Raw genomic sequence first — 25,943 nt, 5'->3', positions numbered from 1 at the left:
GGTATGGTGAAAAGATAAAACTCTGATGTGCACCTTTCCTAGTCCCTTGTTCTATTTGAAGGACTGCCTCTTGATCCATGTACAGATTCTTCTTGAGCACAATTAAGTGTTCCGGAATATCCATTCTTCACAATGTTATCCGTAATTTGTTATGATCCATACAGTTGAATGCCTTAGCATAGTCAATAAAACACATGTAAACATCTTTCTGGTATTCTCTGCTTTCAGGCAGGATCCATCTGGCATCAGCAATGATATCCCTTGTTCGACGTCCTCTTCTAACTCTGGCTTGAATTTCTGGAACTTCATGTCAATATACTTCTACAGCCACTTTTGAATGATCTTCAGCAAAATTTTGTGTGCATGTGATATTAATTATATTGTTTGATAATTTCCACATTCAGTTGGATCACCTTTCTTGGAAATAGGCATAAATTTCTATCTCTTCCAGTCAGTTGGCCAGGTAGCTGTGTTCCAAATTTCTTGGCATAGACGAGTAAGGACTTCCAGGGCTTCATCCATTTGTTGAAACATTTCATTTGGTATTCCATCAATTCCCAGAGGCTTGTTTTGTGCCAATGCCTTCAGTTCAGCTTGGACTTCTTCCTTCAGTACCATTGGTTCCTGATCATATGTTACCTACCGAAATGGTTGAATGTCAACCAATTCTTTTTGGTATAGCGACTCTGGGTATTTCTTCCATCTTCTTTGGTTGCTTCCTATGCTGTTCAACGTTTTCCCCATATAATCGTTCAGTATCTTCAGTATTGCAACCAGAGGCTTTTTTTTTTTTCAGTTCTTTCAGCTTGAGAAATGCTCAGCATGTTCTTCCTTTTGGTTCTCTCTCTCCAGGCCTTTTCACATGTCACCATAATACTTCACTTTGTCTTTTCAGGCCACCCTTCGAAATCTTCTGTTCAGCTTTTTCACTTCATCGCCTTTTCGTTTTGCTTTAGCTACTCTACTTTCAAAAGAAAGTTTCAGAGTGCCCTCTGACATCATTTAGGTCTTTTCTTTCTCTCCTGTCTTTTTAATGACCTTTTGCTTTCTTCACGTAGTATGACCTTGATGTCATTCAACAACTCATCTAGTCTTTGCTCATTAGCATTCAATGCTTCAAATCTATTCTTGACATGGTCTCTAAATTCAGGTGAGATATGCTCAAGGTCGTACTTTGCCTCTTGTGGACTTGTTCTAATTTTCTTCAGTTTCAGCTTGAACTTGCATATGAGTAACTTATGGTCTGATCCCCAGTCAATCACTGACCTTGTTTTGACTGATGACCTTGGTCATTTTCATAGTCTCCTTCCACAGATGCAGTTGATTTGATTCCTGTGTATTTCATCTCACAAGGGTCATGTGTATAGTTGCCTTTTATTTTGGTGAAAAAATTATTTGCAATGAAGAAGTGGTTGGTCTTGCAAAATTCAATCCTGCGATCTCTGGCATTATTTCTATCATCAGGGCCATATTTTCCAAGTACTGATCCTTCTTCTTTGTTTCCAACTTTCACATTTCAATCACCAGTAATTATCACTGCATCTTGATTGCATGTTCCATCAATTTCAGACTTCAGAAGTTTGTAAAAATCTTCAGTTTCTTGGTCTTTGGCATCAGTGCTTGGTGCATAAATTTGAATAATAGGAATATTAACTGGTGGCATACGGTTATTATCCTATTACTGATAGCTTTATACTTCAGGATAGATCTTGAAATGTTCGTTTTGATAATGAATGCAACACTATTCCTCTTCAAGTTATCATTCCCGGCGTAGTAGACTACATGATTGTCTAATTCAAAATGACCAATACTAGTCCATTTCAGCTCACTAATGCCTAGGATATTGATGTTGATGTGTTCCATTTCATTTTAAATGATTTCCAAGTATCCTAGATTCATACTTTGTATATCCAAGGTTCTGATTATTAATAGATGTTTGCAGCTATTTTTTTTTTTTTTTTTCATTTTGAGTTGTGCCACATCAGGAAATGAAGATCCTGAAACCTTTACTCCATCCATGTCATTAAGTTGGACTCTACATTGAGGAGGCAGCTGTTCCCCAGTCATCTTCTAGTGCTTTCCACCCTGAGGGGTTCATCTTCCCACACTTTATCAGACAATGCTCTGCTGATATTCGTAAGGTTTTCACTGGCTAATTATTTTCAGAAGTAGACTGCTGCTTCCTTCTTCCTAATCTGTTTTAGTCTGGAAGCTCAGCTGAAACCTGTCTACCATGGGTGACCCTACTGATATTTGAATAGTGGTGACATAGCTTCCATTATCACAGCAACACACAAGCTCCCACAGTACGACAAACTGGCAGACAGATGGGGGAAAAGGAAGAATTGGAAGTAAATATTTGGTAACCATAAAGGCAGACTGCATTAGAATTTATTAGTGTTTGAACTTCTATTGTGCTTCTTCCTGAAGGAATATCACACTATCCCATCAGATGCCGCATGACTCATTGGCCAGATAAATGTTAGTGTATTGGGCTTCTGAACAAAAGAGTTAACAATTAATTCATAATTCTTTACGTTTCTGTCTTCTTGCTTCTGTGATCCAGGTGTTATGTGTCTATGGAACATCCCTCTGCCAGGATCCCCGAGAGACTGTGATGGGCAAAATCCTTTTACCAATCCATAATGAGCATAACTCAAAGAGACATTACTCTGTTGTTTTAAGCCATTGAGGTTTTGGTTTGTTTATTTCTTTCTTGAAGCATAATCAGGATCTTGATAAAGTTATCTTTCTTACAAACTCTCATCTAGATCTATGTATTGAATAAATTCATAAGATGAGTGTATCAGGCTAGTTCCTAATGGGAAATAACACGTCAAACTAAAATCAGGATCATTCAAGAATGGTTTAATAAAGGGACTACTTTGAAGTTATGATTCCCTAAAAGAGATGTCATAGTATATGAGAGCTACAACATGTCTGTTGCCTTAACCTGAAGGGGCTATAAATAGGAACAATTATCGCTACCTAATTTTTAAAAGAAGGGAGCTGAATAGAGAGGAGCACCTTGAAAGCAGGTATTAATGACCAGTCCAAAATAATGCAACGGAAAGGGAACTGGGAGAATAATTTTTCTATCCACTGTTCTTCTTCCCTCTGATCTCCTGCTGAACTCCACACTAGCTTAACCCAACCTGAAATATTTCTGATGTAGCCCAAACAGGTTTGTCTTAGGGCTAAAAAAGATTGGGAAGGTGGCTAATGGAGTAGGCAGAAAAGATCCAGTTTGGTAAACTTCAGTCAACTTACTTGATTCATCGGGAGATGGCAGCATTAGCAAAGTAAGAAATAGTGGTACTATAGAAAGAAAAATAATATTAATAATGTGGCCAGGGTTGCAAGTGTGAGAAAGAAGTTTAAAAAAACAAGATGGAATAAGAAGGAAAGACCTGTATTTAATGTTTGTAGTATAAAAAGAAACTGGTATTAGCTAGTGGCAATATCTGAAAAAACAAAATGCGCAGAACTTGTAGTCTCAAAGCAGGAAATACAGGATTCTTCTTACTTCTACAGGGAAAAGGATTTCTTTTTCCTACTTTTTTTCCCACTTACAGGGACACTAATCCAACCACTACAAGTCACACACATACACAGGCTCACATTCATACTGTAAAATTATATTTTCTCAAGAGTAGCCAGTTTACTCAACCATACACTACTAGAGATTTTTAAGTAAATATAAATGGCAAATAATAACCTTAAAATAACTATGTTAAGATGTGTTTATAATGTAGAAATTATTCAGCTTTAATAACTGTCTTGGTTATCCAGTATTGCTATAACAGAAATATCACAAGTGAATGGCTTTAACAAAGAGAAATTTATTCTCTCACAGTCTAGGAGGCAAGAAGTCCAAATTCAGGAAGCCATCTCCAGTGAAAGATTTTCTCTCTGTTGGCTCTGAGGGAAGATCCTTGTCACCAATCTTCCCTGATTGATGAGCTTCTCAGTGTGGGGACGCAGGGCCCAAATGACGGACTATGTTCCTGGCTCTTGTTTCCTGGTGGTATGAGGTCCCCCTGTGTCCCGGCTCCCTTCTTTCTTTTATTTTTCAAAAGAAATTGATTGAAGCCACAACCTAATCTTGTAGATTGAGTCCTGCCTCATTAACATCATAGAGATAGGATTTGCAACACATAGGGTAATCACATCAGATGACAAAATTGTGGACAATCACACAATACTGGGAATCACGGCCTAGCCAAGTTGACATATTTTTTGGAGACACAATTCAATCCATGACAATAAACTATTAGAGAATTAGCTTATAACTTATTGAATTGATTATAATTCCTCTTAAGACAATCTTATTTTTCCTCAATCACTTCTTTCAGTTCAATGGATAAAGGAGTTGTAGATTTTTCCAAAGATGTCAACTAAGATGGCAACCAGAGGACAATTAAAAAGGAAAAGATAAACTTGCCTCCCAGGAATTCAGATCCTGAAATATTTCTCTTTCTTTCCTTTATGTTTTCTATGAATTGATGGGACAGTTTTTAATATTGCTTGAAACTTATTGGGTAATTTATCATGGTGAGTTTAATTTTACTGTTTCTCAGAAAACTTATTTCTCGCTCCTGTATGTCTAAAGGATAACCCAACCCACCCAGTGCCCTCGAGTCGATTCCGACTCATAGCGATGGATATAGTGTATAAGATATTAATTGTAAAAATAATTTACTCTTTTTTCTATGTAGCAGGTAATTTGCAGCATTGAGTAAACTGTTGATTTGAATTCTCTTAAAAATATATTCAACTTTAGGGAAAGTTTTTTTACGTTTTGACCTTTATATTAAGAGTTATAATTTCATTAATAGTGTTAAGCATTTTAAACATGGACTACAAGGATGTCTTATTTTATTGTGCTTCACTTTACTGTACTTTGTAGATATCACATCTTTTACAAGATGAAGTTTTGGGGCTACCCTGCATTGAACAAATATATCGATGCTATTTTTCCAATAGTATGTCCTCACTTGGTGTCTCTGTGTCACCTTTTGATAATTTCCCCAATGTTTCAAACTTTTTCATTGTAATTATATCTCTTATGGTGATCTGCGATTAATGATCTTTGATGTTACTATTTGTCTTAGTCTTGTAGTACTGCTGTAACAGAAATTTCACAAACAGAAGTTTATTCTCTCACTGTCTAGGAGGCTAGAAGTTTGAATCTGGGGTGCCAACTTCAGGGAAAGGCTTTCTTTCTCTGTCAGCTCTGGGGGAGGAGGGTACTTGTTATCAATCTTTACAGTGTAGGGACTCTGAGTCCAAAGGATGCGCTCTGTTCCTGGCACTATTTTCTTGGTGGTAGGAGGTCCCCACTTCTCTCTGCTCACTTCTCTCTTTTATATCTCAAAAGAAATTGACTTAAACCAAAACATAATCTTGTAGATTGAGTCCTGCCTCATTAACATAACTGCCTCTAATCCTGCCTCATTAACATCATAGAGGAAGGATTTACGACACATAGGAAAATCACATCAGATGACAAAATGGTGGACAATCACACAATATTGGGAATCATGGCCTAACCACATTGACGCATATTTTGGGGGCACACAATTCTTTCCATAGCATTCCACACTTTGACCCCTAAACATTCATCCAGTCATATCATAGCAAAAGCCTTAAATCAACTTCAAGTACAAAATTCAAAACTTCCTCTTCACCTGTGAAATCTAAAATACAAGTTATCCATTTCCCATGTTCAATGATGGAACTAGCACAAAGTAGACATTTCCATTACAAATGGGAGAAACTAGGAGGAAAGATGGGTAACAGGCACCAAGCAAATCAGCAGAACACATTACTTTAGCTCTCATGCCTTGGAAGTAATTCCTTGTTCACTGACACCATTTAGGCAATGACCCTGCACTCCAGACTCTAGGTATTGGCCACACTCCCTGGATTCTGAGTGAATGCCCTTTGGCCCTGAGCTTCAAAGCCACCTTCTAGTCCCACTGGAACAGCAATTCTGCTCCCTTAAATTTTGGCAACCCCCTTCTCCTAGTCCATCTGAGCAGCAACTCCACCCTTTAAGACACCAGAGTTCGTAGCCCTACCCTTTGAGACTGAGGTAGCTCTGCTTCTCGTGTTCCTTGTCTCTTCAGCTTCTACTTCATGATTCCTTGACCTCTTAGTCACTAAACCCTCACCACCCACATCTGCCCTGCTGACACAAGTGTTCCAAAGCTCTTTAGCTCTACGTATAGCTGCCTGAAGATTCCTCACTCTGCCAGGAAACTTCAGCCAGAAGGCACTCAGCTCTCTAGCTCTGTGGGTCATCTCCAGTACCATCTTGTGCAGGTCTCCTGGTTCTGCTGCTGGTGGTTCTCTCCTGCTGCTGTTTCTCTGTAGCTGTCTGTGCCATCTCCAATGTAACAGCTCTCCTTACTTCCTTCTGAGTCTTTACCAGAATTGTCTTTGATGTCCATAGTTCCGACAACTGTCTCTTCAAGGCAACAGTTTAAGAGGCTCTTCTCTGAATTCAGGAGGCTAGCTCCAAGGGAAGGCTCTCTCTCTCTCTGTCGGTTCTGGAGGAAAGTCCTTGTCATCAGCCTTCCCTGGTCAAGGAGTTCTTCAGTGCAGGGACCCTGAGCCCAAATGATGCCCTCTGCACCTTATACTACTTTCCTGGTGATAAGAGGTCCTCACTTCTCTCTGTTCACTTCTCTCTTTTATATCTCAAAAGAGATTGATTTAAGTCAAAACAATCTTGTAGAGCGAATCATAACTCATTTATGTAACTGCCTCTAATCTTGTCTCATTAACATCATAGAAGTAGGATTTACAACACAGGAAAATCACACCACATGTGTCTGTCAGTTTGTCATACTGTGGAGGCTTGCGTGTTACTGTGATGCTGGAAGCTATGCCAACGGTATTCAGATACCAGCAGGGTCACCTATGGAGGACAGGTTTCAGCTGAGCTTCCAGACTAGGAAGAAGAACCCGACAGTCTAATTCTGAAAAGCATTAGTCAGTGAAAACCTTACTAACAGCAGCAGAACATTGTCTTATATAGTGCTGGAAGGTGAGCCCCCCAGGTTGGAAGGCACTCAAAAGATGACTGGGGAAAAGCTGCCTCCTCAAAGTAGAGTCAAACTTAATGAGGTGGATGGAGTAAAGCTTTCGGGACCTTCATTTGCTGATGTGGCATGACTCAAAATAGAAGAAACAGCTGCAAACATCCATTAATAATCGGAACCTGGAATGTACAAAGTATGAATAGAGGAAAATTGTAAATCATCAAAAATGAAATGGAATGTTTAGACATTGATATCCTAAGCATTAGTGAGATGAAATAGACTGGCACTGGCCATTTTGAATTGGACAATCATATAGTCTACTATGCTGGGAATGACTTGAGGAGGAATGGCATCACATTCATTGTCGAAAAGAATGTTTTAAGATGTATCCTGAAGTACAACGCTGTCAGTGATAGGATAATATCCATATGCCTACAAGTAAGACCAGTTAATATGAGTATTATTCAAATTTACACACCAACCACTAGGGCCAAAGATGAAGAAATAGGAGATTTTTATCAGCTGCTGCAGTCTGAAATTGATCGAACATGCAATCAAGATCCATCAATAATTACTGGTGATTGGAATGCAAAAGTCGGAAACAGAGAAGAAGGGTCAGTAGTTGGAAAATATGGCCTTGGTGATAGAAACAATGCCAGAGATCGAATGATAGAATTTTGCAAGACCAACGACTTTGTCATTGCAAATATCTTCTTTCACCAACATAAATGGCAACTATACACATGGACCTCACCAGATGCAACATGCAGAAATCAAATTGACTACATCTGTGGAAAGAGACAATGGAAAAGCTCAATATCACCAGTAGGGGCTGGCTATGGAACAGACCATCAATTGCTCATATGCAAGTTCAAACTGAAACTGAAGAAAATCAGACCAAGCCCTGAGAGCCAAAATATGACCTTGAGTATATCCCACCTGAATTTAGAGACCATCTGAAGAATAGATTTGATGCGTTGAACACTAGTGACCAAAGACCAGGTGAGTTGTGGAATGACATCAAAGACATCATATACGAAGAAAGAAAGAGGTCATTGAAAAAACAGGAAAGGAAGAAAAGACCAAGATAGATGTCAGAGGAGACTCTGAAACTTGCTCTCAAACGTTGAGCAGCTAAAGCAAAAGGAAGAATTGATGAAATAAAAGAACTGAACACAAGATTTCAAAGGGCAGATCAAGAAGACAAAGTAAAGTATTATAATGACATGTGCAAAGAGCTGGAGATGGAAAACCAAAGGGAAGAACACGCTCGGTGTTTCTCAAGCTGAAAGAATTAAAGAAAAAATTCAAGCCTCGAGTTGCAATAGCGAAGGATTCTATGGGGAAAATATTAAATGATGCAGGAAGCATCAAAAGGAGATGGAAGTAATATATAGAGTCTTTATAACAAAAAGAATTCGTCAATGTTCAACCATTTCAAGAGGTAGCATATGATCAGGTCGACAGTTCAAATACACCAGCTCGTCCTTGGAAATCCTATGGGGCAATTTTACTCCGTCATATAGAGTAGCTATAAGTCAGAATTGACTCAGTGGCAATGGGTGGCCTCTGTGATCAATAAATTTCATTTTCTAAGAGAAGCACAAAATAATGTTTTCCAATCAAAAAATAATATATCAAATAAAATAGATTTTAAGGAAAAGTAGATTATTAGGGGAAGAGAGTCAATACATAATGATAAAACTAGTAATTCAACAGAAATGCATGCAACTTTTTAACTTTTTGCATGCATAAAAGAACAATGTTAAAACATATAAAGAAAATCATGGTAAAAGTAAGAAATTGGAAAATGTCTGTTGATAGTTTGACTTTTCCTTGTTTCTCTCAATTTATGAAACAGCCAGCCAGCAGACAAAGAGTAGATAATATACACTTTTCTTAAGCACACATACATCCTGTTACAATCGACTATGTAAAAAACAGTACGGCAAGTCAAATAGTTCTTAGCAAAAATATAATAATTATGTAGAAATGTAATAATCAATGGCAAATTACCAACTCCAATCTTTGTGCTATTGCTGCCATGTATTTACCTTTGGCCATGTATTTACCTTTGGTAGCCAATATAAATCACACAGCACAGTGTTATAATTTTTCTTTAAATACACAGTTGCCTTTTAAAGAAAGTAAGAGAAAATAGAAAACATTTTATATTTCTCCACCTATTTGCCATTTCTGATCCACATCATTTCTTCCTTCAAATTTAAATTTTCTTCTAGTGCAATGTGTCTACCAACTGAAGAACTTCCTGGAGAAATCTTATATGGTAGGCCTGCTAATAATTAATTTGTATACCTCAGTTGATCAGAAAATATCTTTATTTTGCCTCTATTTTGATAGATATTTTTACTGAATATAAAAATCTCTATAACATTTATATCACGGTATCTCCCAGCACTTTGAAGAGATGTTGTTCTATTATTTTCTATTCTGCTGTAACTATCAGATGTAAGTCACAGTTTATAACTGTATAATTTTTAATCTGTGAAAAAAATTAATACATTCTCTTTATCTTGGTTTTCCAGTAGTTTGACTATGATGCACTGCATAGAAGAAACACAGTTCAGAAGACTGCCCTCACTTCTGACCACAACTGTGAAGTTAGGAAATAGTCGACAAGACTCCTTTCACTTCTCAAAACAATGGCAAGTTTAGGGGTTTCAGCCACCCTTCAGTTCAATAATTCATTTAACTCACTGAAAGTTATTACACTTACAGTTAAGGTGTATTACAGAGGAAGTCCAGAGATTAAAATTAGCCAAGGAAAGAGAAGCATGACTCAGATTACAGTGTTCTTCCAAGTTCAAAGATTCCACTTCCCCTCTTTCTGTGGAATCATGGGAAGTGTTCACTACTTCCAGCAGCAAAGTGTGACAAGAAAGAGTATTTGCCAAAGAAGGCTGCTCATGTGAGCCTTTGCATCTAGGATCTTTATTTGATGCTCCACAAAGTAATCCTTGTTGGCCACCCATATGACTAACCAAGGACTCCAGTCTCTTTGGAGGTCAAATGATACCATGTGTTCTGCAGTCCCTATCCCAAATCATGATGTTGGTGTGGCCCAGGGCCCCCAACTGAAATCACGTTATTAATATCTGGGTGGTCCAAGATGAACATAGACAGTTTCTCCGGTAAGACATTCCAAATACTTAGAGATTACCTCCCAGGAGCCAGTTCACTTTGGGTAAGGCAAATTCTTTATTACACAGGCAATCACTCAATTTTGCCAACGCTCCCTTAGAACCAAATCTACATTTTGTATAGCATTTATATGGCAGATACATCAATAGTAGAAACATATAATTTGTCCTGTAAAGCCACTGCATCCATTTTTATGTTTTTGTTCTAATTTAATTACTCATTTCCTCCTATGACTTACCACTTTTTGTATCTTATGGCAAACTTGTGCACAACTATTTAGCATAGAAATTAGCTGATGGTTATCTAAATTCGATTGTTTCTCAGTCAAGTCATTTTCCATTGGCATTCCATCCCAAGGAGGCTTTAATTCAATGTGTCAATATATTTGACCATTGATATCACTATTGTTAAGTGTTTAATATTACCAGTAAGGTCAATATTACATCATACTTCAGTATAGTACTGATGTTACTTTAAAAAATAAGAGTCAAATGATGTTAGCATGTTACTAGGGTCCCGCTCAGTCATTAATCATTGGTCTGGTTCATCATTATATGTCATTGTTAGTCACCATGACTCAATTCCTACTCATGGCAACTCTGTGTGCAGAGTAGAGCTGCTCTACAGGATGGCCAACATTTCTCCCAGAGCCATGCCATTAGGATTTGCCAGCTTCTTTCGAGCTAGTCGGGTTCAAAAATAAGTGTGTTCTTGTCCTGAAACATGTTTGCATTAACTTTTGAAATTTCTGGTAGTTAATTCCAATATCACTGCAATTTTTATGTCTGTTTCTATGATATTTATTTATTTCCTGCTTACATGTCATATTTCTGTTTCTGGCTTCAGATATTAGTTATTTATCCTCAGATACCAGACATTGTAATTGTTATGTTTTCATTTTACTGCCTCTTTTTAAGATGTCTTGATGCTTGTTTTGGCAGACATTTAAGTGGTTCCTGGATAAACTTGATCCTTTTAAAACTCATTTCCAATCTTTATTAGTGTTACTGTAGACAATATTTGCTGTTTAGACTGTTGTTGCATGCAGTCAAGTTGATTCTGACTCCTAGTCACCTACAGAACTGCTGCACAGGGTTTTCAAGGCTACATATCTTTATGGAAGCAGACTGCCACATTTTTCTTCCATGGAGCCGCCGGTGGGTTCAAACTGCCAGCCTCTCGGTTAGCAGCCAATTGCTTAACCATAACACCACCAGGGCTCTTTCTGTTTAGATTAGGCCTTCTAATAAGGTACAATCTTTCTGTGATGTCTACTGAATTCTACAGGTATAAAGTCATATTTCCCCACTCTGACCGATAGAAAATTGAGCGACTCTCAGTTCTACATGAGTTCTGGGAATTATTTTTCATTGCCTGGGCTCCTGGCTCTTCATTCTACTCACATTCAAATTGTTATTCATGAAAATATTTCAAGGAATTATATTTGCATGTTTATGGAATTGTTTTACTGGTGTTTTCCTTTTCCTCTGATGCTTGACTTCAGAGATTTCAATTGCATTGGACTCCCTGATTCCCTACCTCTCTTTCCTCAACCAAGATAGACTATGTAGCAGTTGCTGTGCTCTAAATCTCTGTGCTAGAGTTTTGAAATAACTTCCAGGAAAAAAATTATGGGCCACTCATAGAGTTCAGCTAATTTAATTCCCTTCTATTAGAGATCAGAATTTTATGCTGCATGTTTTCAATATCGGAAACAGATTTTTTCATAAATTTTGTCCAATTTTCTGCATCTTTGATTTTTACTGTAGTTGGCAAGTCACATACCAGCCTTTGGCATGGCTGGAAGTAGAAATTTCGTCTAGTAATTTTTTATTAGATGCTGAAAATGGTGTATATTGTTGTCCTCCCTTAAATAAAAGATTGTTGACATTAATTTGTATGCCATTATGTTATTTGTGGATCTTCTTTATGATTATGAGTGTTTATTTTAAGGTTTGTAATAGTCTCTTTAGATATACTTTAATTGTAAAAACAGTTCATACATATTATTCATGTACATTCTTTATAAGGTGTCTACTGAACACCTCAAGCGTTCAATGAGGCCTCTCCACTGTGGCTTGTTGAAAACTGAACATCTCAAATCCCTCTGTGAGCTCTAGGAGCGCTCAGCTTACATCTCTTCAGGAGAAGCGCTTTGCCCAGCCTGTTGGAATTTCCCCTTGAGAATGCGCATATTTGCATTTAGCAATGGATGCAAAGGACCCTTTGTCTCCCTAACTTGCTTTGCTTCTCTGCTTCCAAAATGCTACTTGTGTTTTCTGTTCTTTTATTGCTTTTTTTTTTCTTTGTTGAATACCTATTTTGAATGTATTTGTTCCTTTTTGAAATATTACACATTTTTTTATGAGTGAAAATAGTTCATTCTGATCAAACCACTTTCTGGAGTTTCATGAGAAAGCGGGCCAAGGCCATGGAACAATCTAGTGGCAATCACCAGTACAGTATGCTTTGTTCATGTGTTAGGATTTCTTTCTAATTTATTTAATTCCCTTCAGCTTTTTATATTGCAGAATCTACTCTCCTTAACTATGACTCACCAACAGGCTGCTTCACATACGTGTTCCTTTTCTATGATACCCTTCATTTATTCTCCCAAAGACCCTGTATAGGACTTGCGGCTCCATATTTCTGTTGGAAGGAAGAAAAGGATTATTAGTTCATGAAATTAATAAGGGAAACTGTGGTCAAACAATCATTTCTGAGATATGGCCCCAGTTTTATCTTGGAGGGGTTTTCTTCCTGGTGCCTATTTGATCTTCACTAAATTTTTTTTCTTCACATTTATGGATTTTGTCTTAAATGTCTTTTAAATTCTATATGTCATTTTCTCTTACATGGGAGCTGGTGGTTAAGTTATTTAACCTAATTAAAAAAGATAAAATGTGATTTTACTTTATTTTTAGCAAAAAAGTTTGTTCCTAGCATTTTAAAACAATTTTTTTTTTTTTTTTGCTATTATGAATATAAAATTACAAAAGCCATATCTATGCCTTCATTGTATTTGGATCCTTAAATCTGATTGATAAAATGTATTAGGAAACAAAGCAAAAAAATAAATAAAAGTTTGAAAGCACAAAATTGTTATTCTTCAGAAGTAAAACACTAGAGAACAGTGTGAAGTTGCCATCTGGAGTAATAATGAGCTGAACGAGATAGCAGATGTCAAGGCCATCTTCTCCTAGTCAAAACCAAATTTAACAAGTGACTCAGTTTTTCACCTGGGGGCAATTTGCTTGGGTGAAATTTCTTTCACTTTCTAACATTCACTAATCTCTCATTTGTATTGCCCAAACTGCCCGAAGCACAGTTCTCATTTCCCTAGATGATCTTTCACTCATTGTAAAAAAAAAAATAGTATTGTGTTATTGAAGACAGATTGTTGTGAAGCTGATCTCTCTCGTCATAATTCCTTTAATTGTTGAAAACGAGTCAATGGGGAAGAGGAATTAAAGTGAGGTGAATACTACAACAGTGAAAGGAGTAACAATTTTAAATTTTCTTTAAACTCACTGGATGATTTTTCAATACAATGAGTTGGTTAATTAATGGTATATTATTTTCTAATATAGCATGTATCCTCATAGTTTTAAATATGCATATATATAGTTTTACTAAGCTATTTTGCAAACTCTTGTGGACAACCTAATATATGTGGTTAAATGGTAGAATTCCCTCCTTCCATACTAGTGACCATGGTTGGTCTTTTGGTTTACGCTAGTGACCAACGTTTGATTTGCCAATTCACCCTAAGCAGAGCTATCACTTGTCTGTCAGAGGAGACTTGAGCTTGTTATGATGCTGAAAATGTTTCAATGGTGTTTCCAGACTCAGATAGGCTAGGAACAAAGGCCTGGCAATCTACTTCTGAAAACTCAGCCAATAAAAACTCTATGAACCATTACAGTCCAATGCCATTGTGCATGGTGTTGCCATGAATCAGAGGCCAATTAAAGGACATCTAACAACAATATTTTAGACATCACCTAAAAACACTTTCTTCATAGTAAGTTTTTAATAAATCTAGGAAAATTTTAGAGATATGCATAAAAATACACACTAATATATTTTTATGCAAATAATCCCTATGTTCTATGTTTTTTGCAAACAGCACCCTCCCTCTTTGCAAACAGGACCCCAAACAGTATTTTCCTAAGTGTGAGCTATGCTTAAGATTTTTTTCACATGTTCCTGTAAAAAAAAAAAAAAAAATCAGCATAGAGTGCTTATGAAAATACCTCAGGGAGAGAGGGTGTGGTTGGTAAAAAAAAAAAAAAAAAAAACCTTAGAAATACTCTTGCTATTTGTGAAAAAATGCAGTATATTATACATATAAAACCCAAAAAACCTGGAGCATATATTTAGATTTTTTTCAAATGTTTTACTCAGATGTTTTCCTATAGAATTAGTTTGAATATGTTCATCTGATAGTAACTTCATTCTATCATTAACAGAACCCATCCTGTGATATTAACAATGTCAGCCACATCACATCCAATTGAAAAATATACAAAGAATGAATTAAAATAATCATTAGTTTGAATATGTTCATCTGATAGTAACTTCATTCTATCATTAACAGAACCCATCCTGTGATATTAACAATGTCAGCCACATCACACCCAATTGAAAAATATACAAAGAATGAATTAAAATAATCATTAGCATATAGAGGGTTAAATATAACCTCTAATTATATGTTCCTCATGAATATGTCATTATCATTTATTATTCCAAATTCCTTCGGTACATCAAAGAGTCCTTGAGTATCTTTGCATCTAAGCTATATGAATGTAGGGTTTACTTACTTATTTGATGATATTTTTGCTTATTTGGTGTCTCAGTGAAGAATATCAAAGTCAAGGCTGGTTTATTTTACAGTAAGAGTAAACTTTTCTGTGGCATAAAAAAAACATAGTCATTTATATTTTGTTGATGAGCTATTTGTTATAAACATACTTCCACACTGGAAATTATGGAACATATTACTAATGATTTTTATTATACACATTCCTAAAAATTAATAATTAAACATGTATGTTTGAAAAGTAAAATGAATATAAATGAAAGCCTAGATTAGTCATAAATTACAGTGATTTTAGTATGATGAAGGGTTTATTCATTCATTCAGATACATGAATAGTCAGCTCAATTATTAGTGCCATTACAGGGAAAAACTATGTGAAGTATATACTAGATGAGAGATATTTTCATTTAAAATGGAGTCATTACTGGATAATCCTGCAGCAGACTTGCTATCCTGATTATATTTTGCTCTGATTTATATTAATTTAATTAGTTTTACTAGTTTATATAACTTTTTAAAAGGGGCAAAGGCATGCTCACTAGAGTTGACAACAGTGCGGGATTTTTTCAAAAATTTATATTCAGAAAAACGAAGTGAATTATTAAGGGTCAAAATTAATTCTTTTGTTTTATGTACTCAAAGAAGGCACCCTGTAAACGTGCATTTTTCAATTTTAGTACTTGTCCTTTGCTTGAACTTTTTCATTATTCAATTTTTTCTGTATTGTTTTTATTAGAGGATTGTAACTGCATAGTAGGCATACTTTTTTAAAGGTAACTAATAAGATACATGAATTTTTGAGTGGGAAAATAAGCTGGCTTTTGTCATCTTAATTGCAAAGAGGGAAGAATTAAATAAATTACATGCATTTCACAGAACAGCCTAAAGTAACTTAAGAATGCTAAATATTGTCATCACCCTGTCAACTTCCTCTGAAAATTTCAAGTGAACTCCATAGTGTCAATGAAATTTAAACGAAACTATTGAAATTAGATATTATTCTGGAACTATACGTAAAACTTTTATTCTTTCTAGATGGTTGCATATGATCTCATGATTTCAGTTATCACATTTTAATGAATAAAAACTGAAAAATACCTTCCTGAATTATGAAACACTTGAGTAGATAGATCAAGCCATATTTCTTTACATGCCTGTAATAACATGGATGAATCACCTAAAATATTGGTCATACGAGCCCTGTAAATAGAATGCATAAAAAAGTTAAAAGTTTTTTTTTTTTTTTTCTGAGCTGCTGCACACAGAGTTGCAGGTGGGTATACCTGAAGAGAGGATTTGGTCATGTGTATTGTTGATTAAAAAAAAAAGTATCAAAAAGAAAAAGATGAATTGGTTTCCAATATGAATTCCAATATGAATTTTAATGAGTGGCATGCTTTTTTCACCAAAACTATGATCTTAGTCCCTCTCCTTCAAAGTATGAATACACCAAGAAAGCACAAAAATAAAAGCAATTTCTTTGGAATCCATAGTTAACATAATGAATGGCTCAGGGTGTACAGAAGGACGCATTCACTTTTAGCAATAAATGAGTATATGTCATCTAATCCAAACGGATGGACACAGATGATGACAATAAACATGTACGTTTAGATGTGGTTAAATTTTATTATTCATCTGGTTTCACTTTCAAGGTTAAACAAAGCTCATTAAATGTTAGTTTGGGAGAGAAATTCTCTAGTTCTTCAGGGTTTAATTAAATTTCCCATGTTTGGTGTTTCGAAGAGAATATTTAACTGCCATTTCAAATGCTTTGTTTCTTCTATTACGTTTATTCAGGTTTTCTATTTTTTTTCTGGAGAAATTTTGTTCAATGTATGTATTTTCTAGACAGGAGTCACCTAACTACAGCCTGTTAACCAAAAATAGCCAACAGTCTGTTTTTGTGTGGTCCACTCGATGAATCTAGAAATTTTTTTTTTTAGCTTTTACGGGTTTCATTAAAAAATGAACAACCCAGAAGAATACTTCATCCATGTTGTGTCATGTTTCAGTACTTTGTTCCTTTTTTATTTAAGTAATATTTAATTTATGGAAATATTATACTTTATTTATCAATATATGAGATGATGGACGTTTGGACTATTTCTACTTTTTTTTTTTTTTAATAATACTGTCATGAACATTTATACTCTTTCTCTCTGCTTCTTTTCGCTAGTAAAATATTTGAAAATTTCCAAAATTTTGAATTTTGTTACTGCCTCTATTTTTATTTCTTATGCATCAGTTTTTTTTTTTTTTTTACAGAAACTGTCATCTATAGTATTTTCATTATAACAATATTTAAGGCTTTTATTAATAATGTTCAAAACTTTTAGCACTTCACAGTCATTCGTTAAACAGCTTTACTGTTTAATTAAAGATTGTGATGATTGAATTAGATACAATTAGTAAAATGTTAAATACATTATTTATATATCTTATACATTTCTCTTTTTTTTTTTTTACTAATTGTGCTAAGTATGCAAATAGAAATGTCCAAATACCCCACTTATATTTTTAAATTTTGCCAATTTTACAGTTGAATGAAAGTAATGGCGTATTAATTTTTAGAAATTTGCAATTTGGGGTAAAACATTCCTTTGCGTATGTTAACTAATTATCTGAATAAAATATGTGTCTCTCATTTAAATTGGGATATTTTTGAACTTAGTAATAATAGTATTGCAAAACTCCATGGAGAATTTTCTCTTGGTGAATTAAACATTTTACCTTCCAGTGATTTGTTTTTTTGTTTTGTTTTGTTTTTTCGTTACATTTACTGTTAGTATGGAAAGATGTAGCAGGGAGCTGTTGGGGAGACACTAATGATAGTGGTGGTGATCTCTAAACTTCTTATTCTAGTTATGCATGGTGTTCTAACTGCAGGTTGTTTAAACATTGTTCTGTGTACTTCATTTATAAGAAATATACTCAACCCAAATCAATTGATAAATGTTTTTATCCTTCTTTGCAAAGTTCAGTCTTCCTTTCAAACACATTTTATGCTGTTTACCTTTTTTTTTTTTTTTGAATTCCTTTTGTTCTTGTAGTAAGTATGACCAATGTGGCCATTTAATTATTTTAAATTTTAAACTTTTATCTGAGTCTTTTATAGATTTACCTAATGTCTCCTGTTGTTAACAGAGGTTTATGTTTTCCAAATGTATGTTCTTAACTCTTTCTTAAATATTGATCACACTGCTATTACAATTGTTCCCAAATATTAAAAAGTATTAAAAATTCCTGATTTGTGGGAAGAGGAAAAAAAAAATTCTTCACGTGATTCTTAAATTAATTTCACAGGAAACGTATAAATACTAAATATAAAGGAGGAGGACTACAGATAATTCATAGAACAAGGAAATAGTCTTTCATGGTCAATCATACTACTTCCTTCCTCTACATACCTTAGTCCTGTGAAATGTCACTAGTATGGTACACATTGTTCCTCTTTGTTTTCTTAAAGTTTAAATAAGTAAATATTAAGTAAACAAAAAGGCACAACATATCTTCTTAAATATAGAGGTACGATTATACTGTGATATGCTTTTTTCTTTTTAACTGTTGATTTAATTAGCACACCTCTTCCCCCATGCCCCGCCCCCGGCACCATACACACACACGGATATGTACACATGAAAAACTCAATAGAAAAATTGTTAACTCTTTAAGTTCTTCAATCCTGAGGAAAGCAAGTTTATTGCTGCCTAGCATTATAAGTAAATACATTGAGCCTGTGCTTTATTGGGTCAAGGGAAAATGAAAAATTCCTAAAAGAATTATACTCAGAAAGGTGCTTTGAAAGGAGGATGACAGGACTGGAAGATAGTAGAACGTGAAAGGTTGAAAGAATAAAGTATGTAGTTTACAACTGGTAGTAAAGGAAGGTCAAACAAGGATCAAAGAGTAGACAACTCAAGGGATTGGAGATCTTCATGAGTGTGTGCTGTGAGTATTGAATAAATATGTTGGAATTCCATAGATCTCTTTGTAAGATGAAAAAATCATGCATGCAAAAGAGTTTTGGCTAAAGCAGGTGGCACAGTGCTTAAGAACTCAGCTGCTAACCACAAGATTGGCAGTTCAAATCCACCAGCCACTCCTTAGAAATCCTATTTGGCTACTCCAACCTATAGGGTTGCTATCAGTCAGAATCAACTCGACAGCAACAGGGTTTGGTAAAATAATTTAGTGATTATTTTTATTTTATCCAAACCATAAAGATTTCATAAAATTAGGAATTAAAAAAAGACATACAGTCATGAATTTATATGAGCATACGCCAAATCTGAAACATATATTTTTGAAGGTTGCTTATTTATTTTGATTTCCAATAAAATGCTCAACAATATCACCCACTGCAATTGGGAGACCTTCTGGATTTCTGCATCAACACAAATAAACAAATTGTGCACAACAGAATGTTCCTTCATCACTATCTTAGACTGTTCCGAGTAATTACAATAAGGATCAAAATATGTTCAATCAGGAACCTGTTTGTGCAACGATAAAAAAGACATTTTAAAAGCAGATTCAGAGACTAAATGTCAAAATAAAATAATTTTGTAATCAAATAAAGGTCAAATTTGCTTAATTTAGGTAGTTTTCTGGAGAATAAAAATCTATGTAAAATTAACATAGTATTACCTTGTATGAGATGGACCTGTAGTGGTTATGGAAACCCTGGTGGCATAGTGGTTAAGTGCTACAACTGCTAACCAAAAGTCAGCAGTTCAAATTCACAAGGTGCTCCTTGGAAACTCTATGGGGCAGTTCTGTAGGGTCTCTATGAGCTGGAATCGACTGGATGGCAGTGGGTTTTTTTTTTTTTTTTTTTTTTGGTAGTGGTTATGGAAACCCTGGTGGTGTAGTGGTTAAGTATTACAGCTGCTAACCAAAAGGTTGACAGTTCAAATTCACAAGGTGCTCCTTGGAAACTATGGGTGGTTCTACTCTACCCTGTAGGGTCACTATGAGTCGGAATCAACTCGAAGGCAATGGGTTTGGTAGTGGTTATATATAAGTTTTCACTATGAAAATCATATGTTCTGTTTTTACTTACTTCTTCACTTATATGTCTATGAAGTGATGCTTGCCCAAGGCTGAGATCTCAGCTAAGATGGCTTCCCAGAGCATCTACTCCTGTTTGTGCCTAGCCATGGCATATCAGAGTGAACCAAAAACAAACCCATTGCCGTTGAGTGGATTCCGACTCATAGCAACCCTATAGGATAGAGTAGAACTGCCCCAAAGGTTTTCCAAGAAGCTGGTGAATTCAAACTGCTAACCTTTTGGTTAGCAGCTGAATGCTTAACTACTGGGCCACCAGGGTCCTGGTATCAGAGTAGTTGGTATCAAAGTAGCTTAGAGCTCTGGAGGTAAAGGTCCACAGTGAACAAGAGAGGCATGACACCATTTTTTCTGTCCTAGTCTTAGACTTATACAGTGTCATATGTACCACATCCTATTGGTTGTACATGAGTCCCCAAATTTAAGGGCAGAAACCATGAATCCTGCCTCTTGATGGGAAAAATATTTAGATTATTTGGGAGCATGTAGGATGGGAAATATTGCTGTGACCATTGTTGGATGATACAATCCGACATATTGTTTCACTTCACATTTTGGAATAAAGTCTGTTTAGGATTTTAAGATTGCTAAAATATAAGTTAAACATTCTGAAATTGCTAAAAACAAAATAGATTACAGATGAAGGTGCATAATAATTGACACTGTTGGTACACACAGACACACACACAAACTGAACATATTTAACTGGACTTAGTGAGAGACTGATAACTTACTTTAATTAATAGGCTCTGATGCAGAAGGTGTTTATTTTGTATTCCCCTTAAGATAAAAAAAAAAAAAATCTGTTCCAAAATGGTAAAATATAACAGAGATTATTATTGACTAAAATGAAATAAGTACATGTTTTTTTAAAGTATTCCAATGGGAGTAGAGCATCTTGGGGTTTATGTCAAGTTTCAAAGAATTTCTCCAAATCTGAGATTTTACCGTCTATGGGAATTCAATTTAATTCTTCTTCCTTTAAATGTTAAACCATTAATTTCGCACCACCTCCCCCTCCACATTACCAGGGGAATAATTCTTCCAACAGATGAAATGAAGAGTTACAGTGAACTAAGTGTGAGAGTAGCTGATGAGGTAAACACCGTCCCTAGCATTTGAAAAATGTTGTCAAGGTTTGGGCATCAATATTATACTACTACACTTGTCTCTTTCATAAGGTTGGTTAGTGGCTTATTTATCTAGTGCTATTGTAACAAAAACACCACATAGTGGGTGGTTTTAAAGAACAGAAATTTATTTTCTCACAGTTCAGGAAGCTCAGTGTTTGGATTCAGGGTGTTGGACCTGCTGGAACATCCTTTTTTTTTGTCTCTTTCAGCTTGGTCATCCTCGGCACACTTGGGCTTGTAGATGCATCTGTCTTTGCCACTCTGCCTTAGCCACTACATATCATTTGTTTTCCCTCTATATTGTGTCTGTATTTATTTTGCTCTCTTTATAAGATGCCACTCAGAACGGATTAGATTTTGAGTCACATTCATAGGTACAGGGGTTAGAACTTCAACATATTCTTATGGAGACAAAATTAAATCCATAACATCTTTTTTCTATCTATATCTCAGATTTCATAACTAAGGATTACGCGTCTGTGAGGCACCCTCATGCCAATTATCTTCCATATGTTGCTGTAAAAAAAAAGAATTAGCATAGCGAGCTTACAAAAATACCTCCTCATACGGGGGGAGCACGCTGGCAAACAAATGCAGAAGGTGTGTGTTATTTGTGTAAAAATACGGTATTTGGGAGCATTAATCATTAGTCATTTTGATGAACTTTAAATTTATATATAATCCTTTTTACTTCAGGAAATCTCAATATTTAGTATGCCAAAAAAAAAAAAAAAAAAAAAAAAACTCTGCCATAAAGTCCATTCCAACTCATAGCGACCCTATAGGACAGAGTAGAACTGCCTCATGGAGTTTACACGTCTGGAAATATTTATGGAAACAGACTGCAACATCTTTCTCCCACGGAGCAGCTGGTGGGTTTGAAATTTCAACCTCTTGGTTAGCAGCTGAGTGCTTAACCACGGCACCGCCAGGGCTCCTAAATATTTAATATAAAACCAAAAAACCAAACCCACTGCCGTCGAGTCGATTCCGACTCATGGCGACCTTATATGACAGAGTAGAACTGCCCCATAGTTTCCAAGGAGCACCTGGCAGATTGGAACTGCCGACCTTTTGGTTAGCAGCCATAGCACTTAACCACTACGCCACCAGGGTTTCCAATATTTAATATAGCTAACACTAAACTAAAACATTTATCTTTTCTTTAGCTAAACTTATGGATTCATTTAATAATAATATATTTCCATATATCGTCTATAGAGTCAATATTCTGCCACTTTTTTCATGGTTCTAAATAATTTTGGATGTAAAAAGGTGTCTGATTTTCAGTATTGCACAACTAAAATGTATTTCTTTGGCAATCGGGAGGGTATTTTTTCTCACATTCTTTTTGAAAATATATAAATTAAAATGAATAAAAATAGTAGTAAAATATTAAAATAATTAGCATTCATCTCTTACTTTTTTATGGCTTAGAGCAAATAAAATAAAGAGATGGTATTTCCAATGATTTCATGTGATAGGAGTTATGTAGCTGTAGCCCAGTTAGAGTATTAGTAGGCTGATATAATTAAACATAACAAGCAGGAGAAGAAAAGTTTTAATGGATAAGTAAAGGGAAGAGCGTAGGAGGAAATAATAATCAAGAAAAGCCAGGGAATCGTTTGTGACTCAGCAAAGCTAGTAACCTTCTAAAGCTGGATTTGGAGACCCAGCATGATTCTCATTGGAAATGTTCAGTCATAGCTCAGACAGGATTAGCATTTCCCTTAAAATATCAGATCGTACAATGCAACAGCTGATAACATTGAGAAATATGAAATAAATTTTTTAAATTCTCATCATGTAATTTCATTTTTAAAAATAATTTATTTTACTTTTTATTGTTAAAAATATATATAGCAGAACACGCACCCATTTAACAATTTCTACATGTACAATCCCTTGACAATGATTAAACTCTTCAAGTTGTGCAACCGTTCTTATCATCTTTTTGGAATTGTTTCCTCCTCGTCAACATAAAATCGTTACCCGGTGAGATTCATATCTAAACTTTTAAGTCGGAATCGACTCGACGGCACTGGGTTAGTGTCTATTTGATCTCATGTAGATAGTCCTTTAAAAAAGCATAATGCTCAAGGCCGAGATTCTTTACTAATTAAGTTATTTATTTATTTATTTTTGGTTTAAGGAAGAATTAAGAGGGTATTTTTGGTCTAAGGTTTAAGGTTTAAAGTATCTCAGGGCAGTAGTTTCAAGGGTAAGCTTGCAAGCGGTCATCCACGACACAACAGTTAGTCTCTATTTGCCTGGAGAAACAGAGGAAAAAGAGTCAGAAATAGGAGGAGAAAATGGAATGTGTGGCTAATTTCATCCATGAACAACTGCCTCCTTTACCCTGGAACCACAAGACCTGGATGATGCCTGGCTACCATTATCGAATATTTTGATCAAAGAGTCTATAGAGGAATCCTGATTAAAAGCGGGAAAATCTGGAATAGAATTTTAAATTCTCATAATTTAATTTAAAAAAATTCCCTAGAACTTTTTGCATATTTTTTTAATGCAAAAATCCCCCCAACATGGTTTCTTTAAAATATTTTAATTTTCACTTTAAGGGGTGGGGATATTTCCCCACAATACAAAATTTACTAGTTATTTGAAGAAATGTGTTTACTTTTTCATCCCTATCTCAATCTTTATTGATAAACCATGAGTTAACAATGATACTTCCCATTCCAGTCCAATATACTACCTGGATTTATCCATTTTCATTTTATCCTTTTCATATTTTAACACTCTAGTACAAAATGATAGAGGAACTAGATTACAGAGAACAATAAAACCCATCAATTCCAGGAAGGCCTAAGAAATATTTTAAGGAAAATGAGTTATTAACATACATTTTGAAGTTTGTTTCCTTCGTGTAAGTTAAATATAACACTCCCATTACACAAATATTCAATAGAATTTCATTTTGTGCTACTTTGGGAACTGAAGGAATTAGGATAATGACCAAAATACTTACAGATAAGGGGGATGAAAATAAATGGAGAAAAAATATAGACAGTAAGTCATTTCAAAGAAGTAGGAACTTATAGCAAGAAATGAAAATGAAGCATAAGGTATACAGATATGATAATGTGACTTTCAAACACACATGAGATGAAGACTTATGCCAGTATTGATCCAAATATAAGAAAGTACAAAGGCAGACATCGATAGAAAATATGTTCTATTCTGGTTATTATGATCAGATATGAGAAATAAACTACAACATTCTCCTACAGATTCTAGACATCTTAGAATCTGTATTGTCACAGAAATCTATTTAAGCCAAAAAAAACCTGTTGCCATTGAGTCAAGATTAACTCATAGCAACCCTACAGGACACAGTAGAACTTCCCCATAGGGTTTCCAAGCAGTGGCTCGTGGATTTGAAATGTTGGCCTTTCGGTTAGCAGCAGAGCTTTTAAGAACTGAGCCACCAGGGCTCCAGAGCTCTAAATAACCTCTTATTTACAATCCATCCAAGATGACCTACAAGTTAAAAACTATTTGGCCTCTTAGTTTTATGAGAAAATGACACACTTTATAGTACAAAATTTTAGATTGCTTGTAATCAGTGATCAGACTACATTTATGCTTGTATGTGCAATTTATCTCACTTTGCCTTGAGATTATATGGAAGAAGAATTTAAAAGGGCAAAGACTCCAATACACTAGCCTAAGCAAGAGACGATATTAGATTTAAGTAATTTCAGTGGAAATAGAAGAAGGTGAATGCATCTGAAAAATCATTTTTTTCAGCATCTAAAAATGCATTAGAAAAAAATCAAAAGTGCTTAGTAATTGAATGGATTGTCTGATAGTTATAGCATGAAACCATTGGATAGATGAGATGGTCAAGTGTTAAAAGAAGTGGTAAGACAAAGAAAAATGCTTGGACACATCCCAGTATTTAATGGACAGTTTGAGGAGGGTAGTAGATTGGTTGCAAAAATGGTTTTGATTACCCACTTCTCCTTTTGCAATGTCACTTTGCAGTTCTTTTCATCATATGATGAAGTCCATTTCCTTAGCCCTTAAATCGTGTATAGTCTTGTGATTTTTTTCAGAAACTGGAACGTGGCTTTAATGACATTGGTCCAGTCTGCAGTTATGGCCTGGTGTGCTTCTTGAATGAACAGGACTGGGTAAAGTTCTGTTTTGTTACATACAAAGTCACCATGAGCTGAAGCAACTAACAACAACTAACAACAGCAACTAACAACAACAAAATAGAAAAAGGGATATAAACAACACATAACAAACCATTTGGCTCTTAGAGACATTAATAAGGCTTTAGGTGGAGGAAGCTATTTGGTTGAGAAAAGATTTCTTTGTGGAAGCACAGGCATTTAAGATGCTCTCAGAAGAGATTTAATTGATGGAAGGAAATGTATATACCTAACAGAGGAGGGATAAAACTGTGCAAGTTTCCAGAAAAGGAAGAGATGATGAGGTATTAGTGTTCAGTTGGATAAGTGACTTGAAATTGAAAAGGAGAGAGTGCTTTTATAAATAAGTTTGTAGATTTACAAGGGTAATTTGTTAAAATACTTATTAAAGGATTTTTTTTTTTTTTTCCTTACAAGGCACAAGAGGCAGAATTTGTGATACTGAAAAAAAAAAAAAAAAATTGTCAAGGAGTGGATTCTGACTCATAGAGACCCCATAGGCCAGAGTAGAACTGCCCCA

The sequence above is a fragment of the Elephas maximus genome, chromosome 14 (assembly GCF_024166365.1).
Source record: "Elephas maximus indicus isolate mEleMax1 chromosome 14, mEleMax1 primary haplotype, whole genome shotgun sequence".
Lineage (NCBI taxonomy): Eukaryota > Metazoa > Chordata > Mammalia > Proboscidea > Elephantidae > Elephas > Elephas maximus.
Note: the sequence above shows the minus strand (reverse complement) of the source record.